The sequence below is a fragment of the Carcharodon carcharias genome, chromosome 3, assembly GCF_017639515.1.
Source record: "Carcharodon carcharias isolate sCarCar2 chromosome 3, sCarCar2.pri, whole genome shotgun sequence".
In the NCBI taxonomy this organism is placed as follows: domain Eukaryota; kingdom Metazoa; phylum Chordata; class Chondrichthyes; order Lamniformes; family Lamnidae; genus Carcharodon; species Carcharodon carcharias.
The window spans coordinates 9,509,910-9,532,914 of NC_054469.1; the positions used below are offsets into that span (position 1 = coordinate 9,509,910).

The window sequence follows — 23,005 nt, forward strand, 5'->3', positions numbered from 1 at the left end:
CAGTTTGAGAGTGACAAACCTGGGTTGGAAATAATTGTGCTAAATTTAAATAAGGGTAATTACAAAGGAATGAGGGCAGAATTGGCTGGAGTGAACTGGGATAAGATTTTAGCAGAAGAGACAATTGATGAACAATGGAAGGCATTTAAGAAAATAGTTCATGACTCACAACAAAGATGTATCCCAATGAGGAAGAAGGATTTAAGGAAGGGGATAAACCAACCATGGTTAACCAAGGAAGTTAAGGATAGTATCAAATTAAAAGAAAAGACATACGATGTGGCAAAGATTAATGGTAAGCCAGAGGATTGGGAAAATTTTAAATACCAGCAAAAGATGACCAAAAAATAAGAGGAAGACAACTTTGAGGGTAAACTAGCAAATAATATAAAAATGGACAGTAAGAGCTTCTTTAAATATATAAAAAGAGAGAGGCCAAAGTGAACATAGGCCTCTTACAGAATGAGGCTGGGGAAATAATAATGGGGAACCAGGAAATGGCAGAGGTGTTGAATAAATACTTTGCATTAGTCTTCACGGTAGAAGATACTAATTGCATTCCAATACTAAATAATCAAGGGGCAAAAGAGGGGGAGGAAATAAATACAATAACTATCACTAGAGAAAAAGTACCAGGGAAACTAATGGGGCTAAAGGCCTATAAGTCCCCTGGACCTGATGGGTTGCATCCTAGGATATTAAAGGAAGTAGCTACAGAGATAGTGGATGCACTGGTAGTAATCTTCCAAGAACGCTTAAATTCTGGAAAAGTCGCAGAGGATTGGAAAACTATCAATGTGACTCCCTTATTCAAAAAGGGAGGGAGACAAAAAACAGGTAACTATAGACAGTTAGCTTAACATCTGTCATTAGGAAAATGTTGGAGTCTATTATAAAGGATGTAACAGCAGAGCATTTAAAACTACATAATCTTATCAAGCAGAGTCAGCATGGCTTCATGAAGGGGAAATCACACCTGACAAATTCATTAGAATTCTTTGAAAGAAAAGTGGATAAATCATTGAAGGTGAAAAATTTGCTAGGGAGAGAGCAGGGGGAATGGAACTAACTGTGCTTTGAAAACACAAGCGCAGACTTGTTGGGCCAAACGGCCTCCTTCTTTGCTGTACTATTCAATGATTCTATGAAAAGCATGTACAAAAACATACTCTGCTGGGAAGTCGCACAAAAATGTTCTTTGTATCAACAGGAAGACTTTGGTCGGTCAATATTGACAAGTGCTGAGAGCTGACGGTGTTTTGCCAGGCCAATCCTGTTTAGCTTACTGCTGCTCAGCTTATTGCAGGTGCTGGTAATCTGTGGGTGAGTTTGACGCCTCGTGATGGGGTTCAGTGACAGGAAGTTACATCGCAGTGTTCTCGGAAAGACCCCGTGCTGTTTATACTGTCACTGTACCTTTGTGATTTCTCATCAGCATGAGTGACGAGGCGGTTTTGAAACTTGATGTTTCTCCGTCCCACAATAATGGACGTTAACCCAAAATCAGACATCAAATCCATCAGATTAAATCAGCGCTTCCCAAGCTTTTTCCCCAGTGTAGCCCGAGTGAAAATTTAGGGTTGAGCAGGGGTGGGGGTGGGTGCGATGGATGGCGGTTCAAATGTTCATTGTGGGGGATACTTGGACTCTCATTATTAAAGTAATAGCATCCTGATTATTAATCTTATACAACCATGATTATTGACACAATTGGCAAATGACTCATGAAATAGGATTCTGATTATTGATGCAATCAGACTCCGATTATTAATTGGAATAATTCTGATTATTAAAGTATTAGCATCCTGATTATCGATGCACTAATTTCCTGATTATTCCTGAGGGCTGCAGCCTTCTTGCCTTTCAGGGCCATGTCTTCTTTGATACAGCCCTGGGCTGCAAGGACTGAGTGCGGCTGTACTTTAAATGTGGTGCCTGGTGTGATGAAGCGGCGAGGTGATGGCGTGGCAGGCAAATTGGAGCTCGCCCACCATCGAAATGGTGTGTATTTTGGGAATGCATAATCAATGCGGTGGGTTTGGGAAGATACGGCGTGAAAAGCCCCCACTGCGGCTGGCTGGAAAGATGTTGCGCAAATCTGGGACAATTCTGTCCTTTGAATGCAAAGACCTGTCAACAATGATGTTTTGCGGACTGGCACATTCCAAGGTCCAGGACTGAGGGCATTAGTGAACCAGATGAGTTCAACAATCTACAACAACTGATGAGTGCTGATGGAGGCACTAAAGACTGGGGCAGCTGGTGCAAATCACAATGGGAAAAGACCACTCTCTAAGGCCCCCCTGCCATAGTATACTGAGACTGGAAAACTGTGTAAAACTCCGCAGGCTGTATGTTTGATCTGAAATGAATATTGTAAAGACAACCTGAAATTGTAAGTGTCATGAGGCACCTCGGAGTGTCACATGCTGCACTGAAAGAAATGGACCTGTTTTACACTTCATGTAATATCAACTTTACACTGTTATGTAATGTACTGTTATAAATTTTACAAATAAGGTCAATTCTTGGGGGAAAAAAAACAATTATTGAAGAGGAATTCAGTCTCAGATGTGTAAGGGTGATGTGTAACTCATTGTGGTAATTAGTCATATCTATAATAAAAATATTACATCTGCTAATAATTTCTACCAAGAAACCTTTCATTCCATTCCATTCTTGTCAATTATTTTCTATGATTAAAAATTCCTCTGTTCACACTTGCAAAGGGATCTGCCAATTTTTTTTTTATTTCTCCAGGGGATATGGACATCTCTGACAAGGCCAGTATTTATTGCCCATCCCCAATTGCCTTTGAGAAGATGGTGGTGAGCTGCCTGCTTGAACTGCTGCAGTCCTTGTGGTATAGCTACACTATTGGTGCTATTAGCAAGGGGGTTCCAGGAATTTGACCCAATGACAGTGATGGAACGGCAATACAGTTCCAAGTTAGGATTCATAGGAGAACTTGCAGGTTCCCATGCAACTGCTGCCCTGGTCCTTCTAAGTAGTAGAGGTTGTAGGATTGGAAGGTGTTTTGAAGGAGCCTTAACAAGTTGTTGCAGTGGATCTTGTATAGTTTTAAAATTCTTTTCACTGGATGTGGGAGTCACTGGCAAGGATAGCATATGTTGCCCAGCCCTAACTGCCTCTGAGTGGCTTGCTAGGTCATTTAAGAGGGCAGCTAAGAGTCAATCACATTGCTGTGGGTCTGGAGTCACATGTATGTCAGACCAGGTAAAGGTGGCAAATTTCCTTCCAAAAGAGCATTAGTGAACCAGATGGGTTCAATAGGTGATCTACAACAATTAATGATAGCTATATAGACACCATTACTGAGACTAGCAAATTGCATTGAATTTAAATTCCATGGGCTGCTGTGTCAGGATTTGAACCAATATCCCCAGGGGACTAGTCTGGGTCTTAGGATTAGTAGCCAGTAATATTACCACTATGCCACCATCTCACCTATTATGGTACACACTTCTACTGTGTGCTGGTGGTGGAGGGTGTGAATGTTTAAGGTGGCAGCTTGGATGCCAATCAAGTGGGCTGCTTTGACCTTGGATGGTGTTGATTTTCCTGAGTGTTGTTGGGAACTGTACTAATTCATAATTCATATAAGTGGGAAGCATTCTGTCATCTCCTGACTTCTGCTTTGTAGAGTAATTGAATATATTTAAGGCTGAGATAGATAGATTTTTGGTCTCAGGGAATCATGGATTATGGGGAGAGGGTGGGAAAGTGAACATACGAACATAAGAACATTCGAAATAGGAGCAGAAGTAGGCTATGTGGCCCCTTGAGCCTGCTCCGCTGGTCATTAAGACCATGACTGATCTGCTTGTTTTTCAAATTCCACATTCCCATCTACCCCCGATAACCTTTGATTCCCTTGCCTAACAACAATCTATCTACCTCTGCCTTAAAAATTGTCAATATACCTGCCTCCACCTCCTTTTGAGGCAGAGTTCCAAAGTCACACAACCCTCGAGAGAAAAAATTTCTCACCTCTGTCCTAAAAGGGCGATGTTTAATTTTAAAATAGTGCCCCCTAGTTCGGGACCATCCACAAGAGAAAATATCCTTTCGACATCCACCTTGTTCAGGATCCTATATACTTCAATCAAGTCACCCCTCACTCTTCTAAACTCTAAACTTCTAAACAAGCCCAGTCTGTCTAACCTTTCCTCATAAGGCAACTCGCCCATCCCAGATATCAAACTAGTAAACCTCCTCTTAACCACCTCCAATGTAAAATCCTTCCTTAAATAAGAAGACCAACTGCACACAACATTCAAGATGTGGTCTCTCCAATGCCCTGTATAACTGAAGCATAACATCCCTACTTTTATATTCAATTCCTCTCATAATAAATGATAGCATTCCATTAGCCTTCTTAATTATTTGTTAAACTTGCATACTAACTTTTTGTGACTCATTTGACAAGGTCCCTCATGGCAGACTGGTACAGAAGGTAAGGTCGCATGGGATCTGACAAAATGGACACAGAATTGGCTTTGTCATAGAAGATAGAGGGTAGTAGTGGAAGGGTGCTTTTCTGAATGGAGAGCTGTGACTAGTGTGTGTTCCGCAAGGATCAGGGCTGGGACCTTTGCTGTTTGTAGTATACGCAAATGATTTGGAGGAAAATGTAACTGGGCTAATTAAGTTTGCAGACGACACTAAGGTTGGAGGAGTTGCAGATAGTGAAGAGGATTGTCAAAAGATAAAACGGGATATAGATCAGTTGGAGACTTGGGCGGAGAAATGGCAGATGGAGTTTAATCCGGACAAATGTGAGTTAATGCATTTTGGAAGGTCTAATACAGGTAAGAATTATACAGTAAATGGCAAAACCCTTAAGTGCATTGACAGGCAGAGGGATCTGGGTGTACAGGTCCACAGGTCACTGAAAGTGGCAACGCAGGTAGATAAGGTAGTCAGGAAGGCATATGGCATGCTTGCCTTCATTGGCAGGGGTATTGAGTATAAAAGCTGGGAAGTCATGCTGCAGCTGTATAGAGCCTTGGTTAGGCCACACCTTGAATATTGCATGCAATTCTGGTCGCCACCTTACCAGAAGGATATGGAGGTGTTGGAGAGGGTGCAGAGGAGGTTTACCAGGATGCTGCCTGGTCTGGAGGTTATTAGCTATGAGGAGAGGTTGAAGAAACTAGGATTGTTCTCACTAGAACGACGGAGATTGAGGAGCAACTTGATAGAAGTTTACAAAATTGAGTGGCATGGACAGAGTAGATAGTCAGAAACTTTTTCCTTAGGTGGAAGAGTCAATTATTAGGGGACATAGATTTAAGGTGAGAGGAGAAAACTTTAGAGGAGATGTGCGGGGCAAGTTTTTTATGCAGAGGGTAGTGAGTGACTGGAATTTGCTGCCAGAGGAGGTGGTGGAAGCAGGTACGATAGTGGTGTTTAAGAAGCAGCTTGACAAATACATGAATAGGATGGGAATAGAGGGATACGGACCCCGGAAGTGCAAAATGTTTTAGTTTGACTGGCAATATGAGGGCCGAAGGGCCTGTTCCTGTGCTGTACTTTTCTTTGTTCTTTGTTCATGTACTAGAACATCTAATTCCCTCTGCACCTCAGAATTCTGCAGTTGTTCTCCGTTTAAGTAATACTTTGTGTGTTTTATTTTCCCTGCCAAAGTGAACAATTTCACATTTTCCTGCATTATACTCCATTTACCAGATCTTTTCCACTCATATTCATCTAAAGCCTCCTTAAGTCCTCTTCACAACATATTCTCCTATCTATCTTTGTCTCATCTGCAAATTAAGGTACTATGCCTTCACTCGCCTCATATAAGTCATTGATGTAAACTGTAAAAAACTGAAGTCCCAGCACAGGCCCCTATGGGATTCCACTTGTCACATCCTGCCAATCAGAAAAAGACCCATTTATGCATACTCTCTGTTTTCTGTCAGCCAGCCAATCTTCGGTCCATGCGAATATGTCACCCTCTACATGATGAACTTTTATTTTCTACAATAGCCTTTGATGTGGCACCTTATCAAATGCCTTCTGGAAATCCAATGCTATACACCTACAGGAAGTACAATACAGCTACAGGCTCCCCTTTATCCACAGCACATGTTATTCCTTCAAAAAACTCCAATAAATTGGTTAAATATGAGTTCCCTTTCATAAAACCATGCTGACTCTTCCCGGTTACCTTGCGTTTTAATAAGTGCTTAGCTATAACTTCCTTAATGATTGATTCTAACAACTTCTCCATGAAAGGAATCAAGCTAACTGGCCGATAGTTTCCTGTTTACTGCGTCCCTCTCTTCTTGAATAGAGGGGTTATATTTCCTACTTTCCAGTCTGATGGAACCTTTCAAGAATCTAATGAATTTCGGAAAATTAACACGGGCGCATTTACCACCTCATTAGCCACTTCTTTTAAGATCCTAGGATGAAGTCTATCAGGACCTGGAGACTTGTCAGCCCACAGTGCCATCAGTTTGCTCAGTACTGCTTCTCTAGTGATTACAATTTCACCAACAAAAACAAAAATTGCTTGAGGAAAGTCAGCAGGTCTAACAGCATCTGTGGAGAGAAAGACAGAGTTAACGTTTCTAGTCCGTATGACTCTTCTTCAGAATGAAAGAGAAGTAAAAATGTGGTGAAATAAATACTGTTTAAGGGGGGTGGGATGGGTGAAGTTGAATAGAAGGCCAGTGATAGGTGGAGGCAAAGGAGAGATTGACAATGATGTCATAAACAAAAAGTCAAAGGGGTGTTGATGGTGCTGATACTGGCTAAAGGAGGTGCTAATGGGGACATTAAGATTAGAAAGCAGGATGAGCAAGTGACAGATGGCCCCAGTGGGGGTGGGGCAGGGGGAGGGGACGGTGTGGGAGAAAAGATCGAAATATGCTAAAATGTGGGATAAAACAATGAATGGAAATAAATTTTAAAAATAATAATAATAGAAATAGGTGGGAAAAAATATTTTAAAAACGAAAAAATAAATATTTGAAAAAAGGGGATCAAAAAAGGGTGAGGATGGAGGAGAGAGCTCATGATCTGAAGTTGTTGAACTCAACATTAAGTCCGGAAGGCTATAAGTGCCTAGTCAGAAGATGGGTACTCTTCCTCCAGGTTGCACTTCCTTTAACTGGTATCACCACCATCAACACCCCTTTGACCTTTTTGCTTTTGACATTTTTCGCAATCTCTCCTTTGCCTCCACCTATCACTGGCCCTCTGTCCATCTTCACCCATCCCACCCCCCTTAAACAGTATAGATTTCACCACATTTTTACTTCTCTTTAGTTCTGAAGAGTCATATGGACTTGAAATGTTAACTCTGTCTTTCTCTCCACAGATGCTGTCAGACCTGCTGAGGTTTTCCAGTAATTTTTGTTTTCGTTTCAGATTTCCAGCATCCGCAGTATTTTGCTTTTATTACAATTTCACCAAGTTCCCCTCTCCCTTCCATCTCCTGATATACAGTTATTAGTAGAATGTTTTTTGTATGCTCTATAGGGAACACAGAAGCAAAATATTTCTTCATTTTATCTGCCATTTCCTTATCTGCTATTAACTCTCCATTGCCACTCCCAAGCGGACCAACACTCACTTATTTTTTTTCTTTTTAAATACCTGTAGAAACTCTTGCTATCCATTTTTACATTTCCAGCTAGCTTCCTCTCATACTCTAATCTCTTTCTCCTGATTAAGTTTTTAGTCATTCTTTGCTGTTCTTTATATTCTGACAAATCATCTGACCTGCCACTCATCTTAGTGCAGTTATATGCTTTTCCCTTACGTTTGATGCATTCCTTAACTTCTTTAGTTAACCGCGGATGGGGGTTCTTTCCTTAGAATTTTTCTTTATAGTAGGAATATACTTATTCTGAACATTCTAAAATATCCCCTTAAATGTCTGCCATTGCTTTTCTATTGATCTATCCTCTAGTGTAGTACCCCAGTACACTTCAGCAAGCTCAACTTTCATGCCCACATAGTTGCCCTTATTTAGGTTTAAGATACCAATCTTTGACCCACTCTTTTCCCTTTCAAACTGGATGCAAAATCAATCATATTGTAGTCGCTGATACCTATGGGGTGCCTTTATTCTGAGGTCATTAATTAATCCTTTCATATTACACAATACCAAGTCTAATATAACCTGGTCTCTGGTTGGTTCCAGAACATGCTGCTCTAAAAAACTATCTCGAGAGCATTCTAAGAATGCCTCAACCAAGCTACTACTGCAAGCCTGGTTTTTCCAGTTTATACATAGATTAAAATCACCCATGATTATTGCCTTCTCTTTATCATAAGCATTCAATATTTCTTCTTGAATACTTTGCCCTACACTTTGGCTGTGGACCGCTCATACTAGTGTCTTTTTTCCCCCGACTATTCCTCATCTCCACCCAAACTGATTCCACATCCTGAACTCCTGAACCAAGGTCACTTCTAACTATTGCACCAATGCCATCTTTGATTAACAATGCTACCCCTCCACCTTTACCTAGCTTCCTGTTCTTCTCGAATGTCACGTACCCTTCAATATTCAGGACCCAATCTGTCCTGCAGTCATGTCTCCGTAATTGCTATCAGATCATATTTATTTACTTCAATGAGTTGAAACTGAAGATTAGCCATGATCATAATGAATGGCAGAACAGGCTCAAAAGGCCATAAAGCCTACTCCTGCTCCTATTTCTTACGTTCTTCTGTTCTCATGGCTCGGCATACCCCTAGGTGTACCATTACCATCAAGTCAGGGACCCACTCTGATTCAATGAGGAGTGTAGGAGAGAATGCCAGAAGCAACACTATGCATATCAAAAAATAAAATGTCAACCTGGTGAAGCTACAACATAGTACTACACGCATGCTCAACAGGAGAAACAGGTTACTAGAGACAGTGCTGAGCAATCCTACAAACAATAGATCATATCAATGCCCTGCAGTTTTGCTATATCCAGTTGTGAATGGTGGTGGACAATAAAACAACTAATGGGAGGGAGAGGTTCCATGAACATCGCGATCCCCAATAATGGTGGAACCCAGCAAGTGAGTGAAAAAGACAAGTTTGAAGTATTTGCAACTATCTTTAGCCAGAAGTGCCGAGGGATGAACCATTTCAGCCTCCTCCTGAGGTCCTGAACATCACAGATTCTAGTCTTCAGCCAACTGGATTCACTCTACGTGATATCAGTGCGGAAGGCACTGGATACAGCAAAGGCTATGGGTCCCGTCAACATCCTGGCTATATTACTGAAGCTTTGTGCCCCTAGCCAAGCTGTTCCAGTGCAGATACAACACTGGCATCCACCCGAGAATGTGGAAACCTGCCCAGTTATGTACCGTCCAAAAAAAGCAAGACAAATCCAATCCAGCCAGTTGCTGCCCCATCTACTATCAATCAAAGTCATGGACTGTGTCATCAGCATTACCATTAAGCAGCACTTACTCACCACTGACACTCAGTTTGGGTTCTGCCAGAACCAATCAGCTCCTGACCTCATTATAGTCTTAGTCCAAACATGGACAAAAGAACTGAACACAAGAGGTGATGTGAGAGTGACTGCTCTTGACATCAAGGCAGCATTTGACTGTGTGTAGCATCAAGGAGCCCTAGCAAAACTGGAGTCAATGGGAATTGGGGGACAACACTTTACAGGTTGGAGTCATACCTAGCACAAAGGAAGATGGAGGTCATTCATCTCAGACCGGGACATGACTGCAGGAGTTCCTCGGGGTAGTGTCCTAGGCCCAATCATCTTCAGCTGTTTCGATGACTTTCCTTCTATCATAAGGTCAGAAGTGGAGATGTTCACTGATAGCACAATGTTCAGCACAATTTGTGATTCCTCAGATACAGAAGCAGCCTGTGTCCATATGCAGCAAGACCTGGACAACTTTAAGGCTTGGGCTGACAAGTGGCAAGTAACATTCACGCCAGACAAGTGCCAGGCAATGACCATTTTTTTTAAATTCGTTAACGGGATGTGGACTTTGCTGGCTGGGCCAGCATTTACTGCCCATCCATAGTTGCCCTTGAGAAGGTCGTGGTGAGTTGCCTTCTTGAAACGCTGCAGTCCACGTGGTGTAGGTACACCCACAGAGGGGAGTTCCAGGATTTTGACCCAGTGACAGTGAAGGAACAGCGATATATTTTCAAGTCAAGATTGTGAGTTACTTGGAGAGGAACTTCCAGGTGATGGTGTTCCCGTCTATCTGCTGCCCTTGTCCTTCTAGATGGCAGTGGTCGTGGGTTTGGAAGGTACTGCCTAAGGAGCCTTGGTGAATTCCTGCAGTGCATCTTGTAGATGGTACACACTGCTGCTACTGTGCGTCGGTGGTGGGGGGAGTGAATGTTTATGGATGTGGTGCCAATCAAGCCGACAGTGTCCAGCTTCTTCAGTGTTCTGGGAGCTGCACTCATCCAGGCAAGTGGGGAGCATTCCATCACACTCCTGACATGTGCATTGTAGACGGTAGACAGGCTTTGGGGAGTCAGAAGGTGAGTTAATCGCCGCATGCATCTTAGCCTCGGACCTGCTCTTGTAGCCACAGTGTTTATATGGCTGGTCCAGTTCAGTTTCTGATCAATGGTAACCCCCAGGATGTATTCGGGGATTCAGTGATAGTAGTGTCATTGAACATCAAGGGACGATGGTTGGATTTTCTCTTGTTGGAGATGGTCATTGCTTGGCACTTGTGTGGCGCAAATGTTACTTGTCACTTGTCAACCCAAGCTTGGATATTGTCCAGGTCTTGCTGCATTTGGACATGGACTGCTTCAGTATCTGAGGAGTCATGAATGGTGCTGAGCATCATGCAATCATCAGCCACTTCTGACCTTATGATGGAAGGAAGGTCATTGATGAAGTAGCTGAAGATGTTTGGGCCTAGGACACTAACCTGAGGAACTCCTGCAGTGATGTCCTGGAGGTGAGATGACTAACCTCCAACAACCACAACCATCTTCCTTTGTGCTAGATATGACTCCAACCAGTGGAGATTTTTCCCCCTGATTCCCATTGACTTCAGTTTTACAAGGGTTCCTTGATGCCACACTCAGTTAAATTCTGCCTTGATGTCAAGGGCAGTCACTCTCACCTCACCTCACGAGTTCAACTATTTTGTCCATGTTTGAACCAAGGCTGTAATGAGATCAGGGGCTGAGTGGCCCTGGTGGAACCCAAACCGGGCATCAGTGAGCAGGTTATTGCTAAGCAAGTGCTGCTTGATAGCACTGTTGATGATCCCTTCCATTACTTTACTGATGATCGAGAGTAGACTGGTGGGGCAGTAATTGGCCAGGTTGGGGTTGTCCTGCTTTTAGTGTACAGGACATACCTGGGCAATTTTCCACATAACCAGGTAGATGTCAGTGTTGTAGCTGTACTGGAACAGCTTGGCAATGGGTGCAGCAAGTTCTGGAGCACAAGCCTTCAGTACTATTGCCAGAATATTGCCAGGGCCCATAGCCTTTGCAGTATCCAACGCCTTCAGCCATTTCTTGATATTACATGGAGGGAATCAAATTGGCTGAAGACTGGCATCTGTGATGCTGGGGACTTCTGGTGGAGGCCGAGATGGATCATCCACTCAGTACTTCTGGCTGAAGATTGTTGCGAATGCTTCAGCTTTATCTTTTGCACTGCTTGGCTGGGCTCCTCCATCATTGAGGATGAAGATATTTGTGGAGCCTCCTCCTCCAGTGAGTTGTTTAATTGTCCACCACCATTCACGATTGGATGTGGCAAGACTGCAGAGCTTAGAACTGATCCGTTGGTCGTGGAATCGCTTAGCTTTGTCTATCATTTGCTGCTTATGCTGTTTGGCATGCAAGTAGTCCTGTGTTATAACTTCACCAGGTTGCCACCTCATTTTTCGGTATGCCTGGTGCTGCTCCTGGCATGCCCTCCTGCACTCTTTATTGAACCAGGGTTGATCCTGTGGCTTGATAGTAATGGTAGAGTGGGGGATAGGCTGGGCCATGAGGTTACAGATTGTGTTTGAGTGCATTTCTGCTGCTGCTGGTGGTGCACGGTGCCTCATGGATGCCCAGTCTTGAGTTGCTGGATCTGTTCAAAATGGATCCCATTTAGCACGGTGGTAGTGCCACACAACACGATGGAGGATATCCTCAATATGAAGATGGGACTTTGTCTCCGCAATGACTGTGCAGTGGTCACTCCTACCAATACTGTCATGGGCAGATGCATCTGCGGCAGGCAGGTTGGTGAGGATGAGGTCAAGTATGTTTTTCCCTCTTGTTGGTTCCCTCACCACCTGCCGCAGACCCAGTCTGGTAGCTATGTCATTTAGGACTCGGCATGCTCGGTCAGTAGTGGTGCTACCAAGCCACTCTTGGTGATTGACATTGAAGTTCCCCATCCAGGGTACATTCTGTGCCCTTGCCAACCTCAGTGCTTCCTCCAGGTGATGTTCAACGTGGAGGAGCACTGATTCATCAGCTGAGGGAGGGTGATACGTGGTAATCAGCAGAAGGTTTCCTTGCCCATGTTTGACCTGATGCCATGTATCTGCTCTCTCCAACAAGAGAGAATCCAACATCTCCCCTTGACATTCAATGTCATTACCATCACTGAGTCCTCCACTATCAACATCCTGGGTGTTACCATTGACCAGAAACTGAAATGGACCAGGCTTGTAAATACTGTGGCTACAAGAGCAGGTCAGAGGCTGGGAATTCCGTGGCAGATAACTCACCTCCTGACTCCCTAAAGCCTGTCCACCATCTACAAGGCTCAAGTCAGGAGCGTGATGGAATACTCTCCACTTGCCTAGATGAGTGTAGCTCCAACAGCACTCAAGAAGTTTGACACCATCCAGGACAAAGCAGCACAATTGATTGGCAGAAAATACACCACATTAATAATTCACTCCCTCCACCACTGATGCACAGTGGCAGCAGTGTGTATCATGTACATGATGCACAGTAGCCACTCACTAAGGCTCCTTTAACAGCATCTTCCATGACCATTACCACCTAGAAGGACAAGGGCAGCAGATGCATGGGAATATGACCATCTGCAAGTTCCCCTCCAAGTCATTCACCACCCTTACTTGGAAATATATCACCGTCCCTTCACTGTTGCTGGGTCAAAATTCTAGAACTCCCTTCCTAATAGCACTGTGGATGTACCTACATCCCATGGACTGTAGCAGTTTTAGAAGGTGGCACATCACCACCTTCTCAAGGTCAATTTGAGGTGGGCAGTAATGCTGGCTAGCCATCTTTCACACCCTGAAAGAATTAAAAAAGCCATCACACCCTTGCCCCCTACCCATCCCATATTGTCCCATTGTCCCCTCAAGCTCTCTCTGTGCCTCCCTATGCCGCTTCATATCCCCCATGCTCACTCCATGCCACTTATATTTCCATGCTGCCTCCATGTCCTCTCCTCTGGCGTCTGTATCAACAAAAGCAGGCTAAAATTATTAATGCTTGGCTGAGCTCCAAGAATGGATATTTCACTTAGATCTCAGCAATGTTCATACAGCTACAAAGGGGAGTTAAAAGCTTTATTTGTTTGACATCTCTATTACTTCAATAACATGATGTTTCTTTCAAGAGCTTTTTCACTGCCTATATGTTTTTTGAAAATCAGATTAAGAGGTCTGAAGTGAATCAGAGCTTCTGACATTGATAATATGCATGGATGTGATTGGTTGACAGCTTTGTGAGAATGTAAGAGGGCCAACATACTTCAGTGGGAATGTTGAATGACGGATTTTCTTTGGGTTGATGACTCGGTATGTAGGTTCTACCTTGGTTCACAACTCCTCTGAGAGGCCGTGAACAACCTCTACTTACAGAAGGGGCCTGACTCCACCAAAGTTGCAGGGGGGTTGGAACTGCATTACCCTGGAATGGAGCTGGCAAGGGAGGGAATGCTGCGTGTGGGCTGGCTACCCACATCCCTATACTGTGCCGGCCAAAACTACTGGAAACAGTGGCAGGAATCCTGGAATCTGATCTAACCTGCCATTTTTAAATGCCTTCTGAGTCGGCCCAACTCGGCAAAGATCTGGGCTAATGTTTCATGACTGCCTTCACCAGTCTTTGTCCTCTTTTTACCTCCTCAGTTTGGGTTTTAGGAATATATGACCATAAAATGTAGGAGCAGAAGTAGGCCATTCAGCCCATCGAGCCTGCTCTGCCATTCAATGAGATCATGGCTGACCTGATAATCCTCAACTCCACTTCCCTGCCTTTTCCCCATAACCCTTGATTCCCTTAATGATTAAAAATCTGTCTATCTCAGCCTTAAATCTACTTAATGACCCAGCCTCCACAGCAATAAAGAATTCCACAGATTGACTACCCTCTGAGAGAAGAAATTCCTCCTCATCTCTGTTTTAAATGAGTGGCCCCTTATTCTGAGATTATCCCCTCTGGTCCTAGACTCTCCCACAAGGGGAAACAACCTCTCAGCATCTACCCTGTCAAGTCCCCTAAGAATCTTATATGTTTCAATAAAGTTGCCTCTCATTCTTCTAAACTCCAATGAGTAAAGGTCCAAACTACTCAACCTCTCCTCATAAGAAAATGCCTCTATACACAGAATTAACCTAGTGAACCTTCTCTGGACTGCATCCAATGCCAGTATATGTTTCCTTAGATAAGAGGACCAAAATTGTTCACAGTATTCTAGGTGTGGTCTAACCACTGCCTTGCATTGTTTTATTTTTATATTCCACTCCCTCTGAAATAAAGGCTAACATTCCATTTGCTCTCCCTATTACCTGTTGAACTTGTGTGTTAGCTTTTTAGGATTCATGCACAAGGACTCCCAAATCCCTCTGTGCTGCAGCCTTCTGCAGTCTTTCTCCATTCAAATAATATTCAGCTCCTCTATTCTTCCTGCCAAAGTACATAACATCACATTTTACTACATTATATTCCATCTGCCAAGTTTTTGCCCACTCACTTAACCTGTCTATATCCCTCTGTAGACTCATGTCATCCTCACCTCCTTGCCTTCCTACCTATTTTAGTGTTATCCGCAAACTTATATCATCTACAAACACTGAAATTTGCCCTGTGCCCAAAACGTACAAAAAATGGTCTTTTTAAAATTTATATTCACACTCCCTGACGGAGCTGACTCATGCTGGTGTTACTATTCTTCTGCTAACTCTGACATTACAACCGAACATGACATCAACAAATCTGTACTTTCTGGCAAGGAAATATCTCTCTGCAGTTTCCAAGTTTTTGTACCTTTGCTTTTAACTACAAGCCCCATGCATGTTTCAGTCTTTCTCATAAAATAAATATTTAAACCAAATTGGATACTAAAATGAAGAGGGAAGGGGCTTTCCATGACTGAGTCATAGAGTCATTATACCATTGAAGGGGCCCATTCAGCCAATCAAATACATTCCATGATTGACGTGAAGGAAACCAACTAGATTGCGAATGGAGCAGCATGGAGACATATAGTGCTTCAAGCCTACCTCTACTCCAAGGGAGCACAAATAATATTTATGCAACCTGTCCTGATAATTAAATTATTTGAGCCCCAGTATCATTTTGGTGAATAAGCGCTGTACCTCTTCTGGTCAATATACTTTTTTGTGCCCTCAAGGCTGAAGGTAGAGACCACTGAGATCATAGAATAATACAGCACAGATGGCCATTCGGTTCATCATACCTGTGCCAGCTCTTTGAAAAAGCTATTCAATTAGTCCCACTCCTCTGCTCTTTTATCATAGTTCTGGGGACATGAGTTCAAATCCCACCTGAATTAATTGAAAAGTCTAGAATTGAAAGCTAGGTGGCCATGAAACTATTATCAATTGTAAAAACCCATCATTTTCACTAATGTTAGGGAAGGAAATCTGCCAACCTTACCTGATGTAGCCTACATGCAACTCTAGAGAAAGAGTCTGAAGAAGAATCATACGGACTCGAAACGTTAACTCTGTTTTTCTCTCCACAGATGCTGTTAGATCTCGTGAGTTTTTTCAGCACTTCCTGTTCTTGTGTTGATGTGAATCTATGTTTTGTAACTCTTTCGAGTACAAACACGTTTCCGTCTGTTCCTATTCAGATGAAGTTACATTGTTTCATAGTTTGCCATTGTGAGATTTGAACTCTTGATCTTGGGGTTACAAGCCCAGTACCATATCCACAGCAATGTGGTTGACCCTTAATTAGTCTAATCAGCCCAAGGGCAATTAGGGATGGGCAGCAAAAGCTGGCCTTGCCAATGATGCCACATCCCATGAAAGGATAAAAAAGACAGAGTACAGACAGAGGCAGAGGTATTATTGGTTTTAATGTTGCTTGCAAAGGACAGCTACTCCAGCCAGCTAGGGCTGTAATCTTACGCTGTTATTGTTCAACTGTTCATCTGAAAGGGAGTGCATATTCTTTCACGCCCATGCTGGAGGGAGTATTGACAGTGTCACTGTCATCAGAGCTTAGTGTGAAAACCTTTTTAAATGCAGCATAAAAGGTTTAAGCATGTTGGCGCCTTTGATTAGAGTTTCTGCCTGGTACATGCGCCACATGACACATCCTTTCCCTGAAGCTACATCGGGCTGCCGGAGAAAACAATAAGAGCTTTCACTGAGATGATGTGAATCTTGGTGCTCTTCCCAGAACTTGTCACTGAGTGCAAATGTACTGAATTCCTTAAAAATTAGATACTGGCATCATTTCTCAATAGCAGAACTTGCTCAATGAGTTCTACCGCAATGATCCAAGAACAATTTCAAAATTTATTTATCTTTTTTCTCTTGTGCAAAAATATTGAGAAAGTATATTCACAGGGATACACCGCGCACAAGGGTTGGAATTTGACCCCAGAAACTGGCAATGAAATGGCATTCTTCCTGATTGATACAGGAATGTGGAAAGTGCCGGTTTAACTTAAGCTAGGTAAAGTTTACGTAGGTCTGAACAATACTTTATTTGGACAATTCTCTTCTCTCATCTCCCGGATGTACTGACCTTCTAATACCTGGCACAATGCCCATGCATAAGCGTAAACAGTGATTGTGACAGGCTATTAGGCCAAAAAGTACATTGCTGCCCCATGCTTTACCTTCTGTTCATAGAATCATAGAATGGTTATTACACAGAAGGAGACCATTCCATCCTGTCAGTGCTGGCTGTCTGCAAGAGCAACTCACCTCATCCCACTCTCCCACTTCTTCCCCATTGCCCTATGTCATTAGATAAGTATTCAAATCATTTTTTAAAGGCCTTGATTGAAGTGTTCAAGGTGTTTAATTTTGAAAGTATTTAATCAGAGCTATCTGAAGACATCTAAGATCATGAGAAATAGGAGCAGGATTAGGCCATTTGGCCTCTCGAATCTGATCCTCCATTCAATAAAATCATCGCTGATCTGATTATGGCCTTAACTCCACTCTTCCGTCTGCCCCTCCATAACCCTTGATTCCCTTATCAATCAAGAAACTGTCCAACTCAGCCTTGAATCTATTCAATGACTGATGCTCCACTGCTCTCTGTGGAAGAGAATTCCAAAGATTAACGACTCTTTGAGAGATGAAATTCCTCCTCATCTCTGTCTTAAATGGGAGACCCTTTCCTTTGAAACTGTGCCCCCTAGTTCTAGATTTCTCTATGAAGGGAAACATCCTCCCAGCATCTATCCTCTCAAACCTCTTATATGATTCAATAAGGTTTAAATTATTACACATTAACTAGTTAGCTTGTTTGGAAAAATTTCAGGCCTAGGGACAATTCACAGGAACAGGGCAACATACAGATCAAGACTCAAGAGGGCGAGTCATACCTAGCACAAAGGAAGATGGTTGTGGTTGTTGGAGGTCAGTCATCTCAGCTCCAGAACATCACAGCAGGAGTTCCTCAGGGTAGTACCCGCAGCCCAACCATTTTCAGCTGCTTCGTCAATGACCTTCCTTCCAACATAGGGTCAGAAGTGGGCATGTACACTGATGATTGCACAAGGTTCAGCACCGTCTGCAACTCTTCTGTTACTGAAGCAGTCCATGTCCAAACGCAGCAAGACCTGGGCAATATCCAGGCTTGGGCTGACAAGTGGAAAATAACATTCGTGCCACACAAGTGCCAGGCAAGGAACATCTCCAACAAGAGAGAATCTAACCATTGCCCCTTGACTTCATTGGCATTACCATCACTGAATCCCCAACTATAAACATCCTGGGGGGTTACCATTGACCAGAAACTGAACTGGACTAGCCACATAAATACTGTTGCTACAAGAGCAGGTCAGAGGCCTGGAATCCTGTGACGAATAACTCATCTCCTGACTCTCCAAAGTCTGTCCACCATCTATAAGCCACAAGTGTATAGAATACTCCCCACTTGCCTGGATGAGTGCAGCTCCTACAACATCAAGCTTGACACCATCCAGGACAAACCAACCCACGTGATTGGCATCACATCCACAAACATTCACTCCCTCCACCACCAATAGACAGTAGCAGCAGTGTGTACTATCTACAAGATGCACTGCAGGAATTCACCAAGGCTCCTTTGACAGCACCTTCCAAACCCATGACCACTACCACCTGGATGGACAAGGGCAGCAGATAAATGCCAATGCCACCACCTGCAAGTTCCCCTCCAAGTAACTCACCATCCTGACTTGAAAATATATCACTGGCCCTGGGTCAAAATCCTAGAACTCCTACATCACATTGGTTACCGTTGTCCAGAAACTTAACTGGATTAGTCATATAAATACTGTGGCTACAAGAGCAGGTCAGAGGCTAGGAAACCTGCGATGAGTAACTCACTTCCTGGCTCCCCAAACCCTGTCCACCATCTACCAGACACAAGTCAGGAGTGTGATGGACCGCTCCCCATCTGCCTGGATGAGTGCAGCTCCAACACTCAAGAAGCGTGACACCATCCAGGACAAAGCAGCCCACTTGATTGGCACCCCCATCCACAAACATTCACTCCCTCCACCACCAATACACAGTAGCAGCAGTGTACAATCTACAAGATGCACTGCAGAAATTCACCAAGGCTCCTTCGACAGCACCTTCCAAACCCATGACCACTACCTTCTAGAAGGACAAGGGCAGCAGATAGATGGGAACACTACCACCTGGAAGCTCCCAAGTCACTCACCATCCTGACTTGGAAATATATTGCTGTTACTTCACTGTCACCGGGTCAAAATCCTGAGCTCTCTCCCTAACAGCACTGTGGGTGTATCTACACCACATGGACTGCAGCGGTTCAGGAAGGGAGCTTGTCATCACCTTCTCAAGGGCAATTAGGGATGGGCAATAAAGGCTGGCATAGCCAGCAATGCCCTTATCCCATGTGTTATGACTGGGATGGGAGGAGTGCGTGAATAATCAAGTCCCACTACTCCACAGGTCGTACCATTAATTTAAATGTTTAATTTTCCCACCGAAATGGCCAATTGTGTACCTATACCTCTGGTACCCAGAAGAAAAGAGACACTGACCAGGCTTCTTTCAAAAAACTTAGAATGAGCAACTTATTTCAAAACAGAACTTTTAACAAGTTGCAAGTACTGGTTAACACACAATTGTAATCGGGAAGTATAACTATTTATCTCTCCCTAAAGAATTTCCCCAGCTCGCGTGTGCGCGTACACACACACACAAACAGATGGAGACTCTCTGCAGAGATGGGCTTTGGAGCATGGGCGTTATAAAATAAAGGATAAAGTCCGCAGGGTTTTGGCGCTGTTGACCTGGGATTCTCTCATGTGAAGACGAGCCGCTGGTCCCGGTGGATTCTGGAAGTTCTCAGCACTGATCCCAGCTTTGCAGGCCCAAATGTAGACTCGTTACACTCAGATGAGAAGCACACACAGTTTCAGGCAAGGTAGAGGGAGAGAGCCAGTCAAGGCAGCTTTCCTTTCTTGGCTTGTTCTCCAGCAAGACTGCCCTCAGAACAAGCAGGTCCACAACATAAATTTCTTTCCTCTCTCCCATGTCATTGCCTTTTTGTCTCCCAGATTTTCATTAATTAAAGTGCTTCGCAGTTCAACACAAACAAACAAATCCTTCCCAAGTACCATATAGGTCAGGTGATTTCTTGGACAAGGCCTGCTTGGTGACAGTTCCAAGGTGAACTTGTGACATTTTTAAAAAAAATCCCAGTTTAGCATCCAAATGACCAGGTCATGCCAGGTCCTTCCATTTTATAAAAGAAAATTTCAGTCTTGAGAGATATGATTCTAACACATGAATGAATAATAAAAATAAGAAATAGGAACAGGTGTAGGCCATTTTGCCCCTCAAACCTGATCCTCCATTCAATAAAATCATGGCTGATCTGTTCATGACCTTAACTTCACCTTGCTGCTTGCCCCTCTAATCCTTGACTCGCTTGTCAATCCAAAATCTGTCTAACTCAGCCTTGAATATTATCAGTGACTGATCCTCCACTGCTCTTTGTGGAAGAAAATCCCAAAGATCCTGAGAGAAGAAATTTCTCCCATCTCCGTCTTAAATGGGAGACTCCTTATTTTGAAACTGTGCCCCCTGTGTTCTAGATTTCCCTGTGAGGGGAAACATCCTCCCAGCATCTACCCTCTCAAGCTCCCTCAAAATCTTCTATGATTCAATAAGGTTTAAGTTATTATACATTAACTGGTCGGCTTGTTTGGAAAAATTTCATGCCTAAGGACAGTTCACAGGCACAGGGCAACAGACAGATCAAGACTCAGGAGGGCATGAAGTGAATGCAATGCCGCATCATGGCCAAAACTTTCCTGCCAACTCCACTGCCACTGATATAAGCCTCACCGAGAGCATAAAGGTGGCACAGGTGCTTTTCAAATTTAGGTTTCACTTGTAAATAATTCACATCATGCTGTTTCATCTTATTCATGCATTTGTTGAGACCAGCTTAGTCAGAAAGCTAAATGTACTGGCACACCTCATGGCTGACACACATTGATGGTGCTGGGGAGTCAGGGACGTTTTCTTTATTGTGGAAGAAACAGTGTTGTGCTTTTTTGTTCACCCTTTATTGAATGTTCATGTTAGTGTCCAGTGTTGTACTCTTCACTCTGTGGGGCATGGTTGAACTTGCAGGGTCAGCTGGACCTCCCTTCTCTCCGCTTAAAGAACATTTTCGGAGATCACTCTCAGTGGGGATAATTGAAATGTTGCAGCCTTGTAAGGACTCTGCCATCCAACACCCTGAGATGGACCCACATTTGGGCGGTAATGACAGCCCTTTAAGTCCCTTATTTTCTTACCTCGACTGACTGTCCCAACACACCCAGTATGCCAGGCCCTTCCCACTTCACTCCTCCATGACCTGCACCTCACTCTTGGTCCTTCCTTGCATCTCTCTTCCACTTCTCCATGCCCCGACACCAATTCACCCTTGCCAGTCCCGAGCCTCTATGCAAGCTGCCATTCTTGTGCTCCCCTCCCTTGTGCTGTAGAGTTCAACAAGGGAAACTGCTGACCTCAGGCACAACTGCACAAAGCCGGCTGGTGAATACCACCTTTAAACAAACATGAACTTGGTGTGACGAGATTCTCGTGCACCACTGATTTTATCTTAAAGGTAGGACTTTACAGAAAAATGCTTTATGCTAATGAGTATTCTTGGCATGCAAATGCCTTACAAGTGCGAACCTGCCACAGGCCAGCATGAGACCTGACACACTGCAAAGAACACTGGGAACACCACCACCTGCAATTTCCTTTCCAAGTCACACACCATCCTGACTTGGAAATATATCGCTGTTCCTTCACTGCCGCTGGATCAAAATCCTGGAACTCCCCCCCCCCCCACTAACAGCACTATGGATGTACCTACACCACACAGACTGCAGCGGTTCGAGAAGGTGGCGACCACCACCTGTTCAAGCGAATGGGCAATAAATGCTGGCCTCCCACCAACACTCTCTGTGAAAGAATAATAAAAAGCAGGCTGCTGACTTTATCTCTACCTCTCAACCTGCCATCAGGAAATCATAATTTCACCTCCCACCTAATTCAATCATGCCACGCGCCACAATTCCCACTCTTGTGGACTCCATAAAATTCCCCGCCGTCCCAGCCCCTCCTGCAATGTTTCAGGTCAATAACATTTTAGCAGAACTGTTCTGATGAAAGGATATCTAAACCTGAAACTTTGGCCGGGATTTTCCGCTCCTGCTGTTGGTGGGACCGGGAAATCCTGTTTATCTCTGTTTCTTTCCACAGGTGCTGCAATGACCTGTTGAGTATTTACAGCATTTTTTGTTTTTAATATGTCACTAGCATATTTAGGTCAGGTGACTAGTCAGGAAACAGGTCACACAGATGAGCTAAATGTGGGTGAGCAGCTTGGGAGGGCTAATCTACAATATGACTATCAGTCACAGGAAACCCGCCGTCTCGCTGGCGGGCGGTCTCTGATTTGCCTGCCATGCCATTACCTCGCTGCTCCCTCACTCCAGACACTATATTTAAACAGCATAAGCAGTAAGTGATAGAGCTAAGCGATTCCACAACCAACGGATCAGATCTAAGCTTTGCAGTCCTGCCACATCCAGTTGTGAATGATGGTGGACAATTAAACAACTCACTGGAGGAGGAGGCTCCACAAATATCCCCATCCTCAATGATGGGGGGGCCCAGAACAGCAGTGCAAAACATAAGGCTGAAGCATTCAACAACAATCTTCAGCTAGAAGTGCCGAGTGGACGATCTATCTCGGACTCCTCTGGAGGTCCCCAGCATCACAGATGCCAATCTTCAGCCAATTTGATTCGCTCCAGGTGATATCAAGAAATAGCTGAAGGCACTGGATAATGCAAAGGCTGTGGGCCCTGACAATGTTCTGGCAATAGTACTGAAGACTTGTGCCCCAGAACTTGCTGCGCCCCTAGCCAAGCTGTTCCTGTATAGCGGCAACACTGGCATCTACTTGGCTATGTGGAAAATTGCCCAGGTATGTCTTGTAAACGAAAACGAGGACTAATCTAACATGGACAATTACCGCCCCATCAGTCTACTCTCGATCATC

At 43.8% G+C, this 23,005-nt stretch overlaps 1 protein-coding gene across 4 annotated transcripts in view; it reads right to left on the bottom strand.

Annotated features, from left to right (window-relative positions):
- The window catches only part of LOC121276468 (transmembrane protein 249-like), a 98,922-nt gene that overhangs the window by 64,775 nt on the left and 11,142 nt on the right, over positions 1-23,005 (bottom strand). For 3 of the 4 annotated variants that reach the window (XM_041184906.1, XM_041184904.1, XM_041184907.1), the window contains exon 1: positions 15,881-16,150. The exons of the other annotated variant lie outside the window; for it this stretch is intronic. The gene's annotated coding sequence lies outside the window, so the exon portion shown is untranslated. Of the gene's footprint in view, positions 1-15,880; positions 16,151-23,005 lie in introns of those variants that run through there. 4 annotated transcript variants of the gene reach the window in all.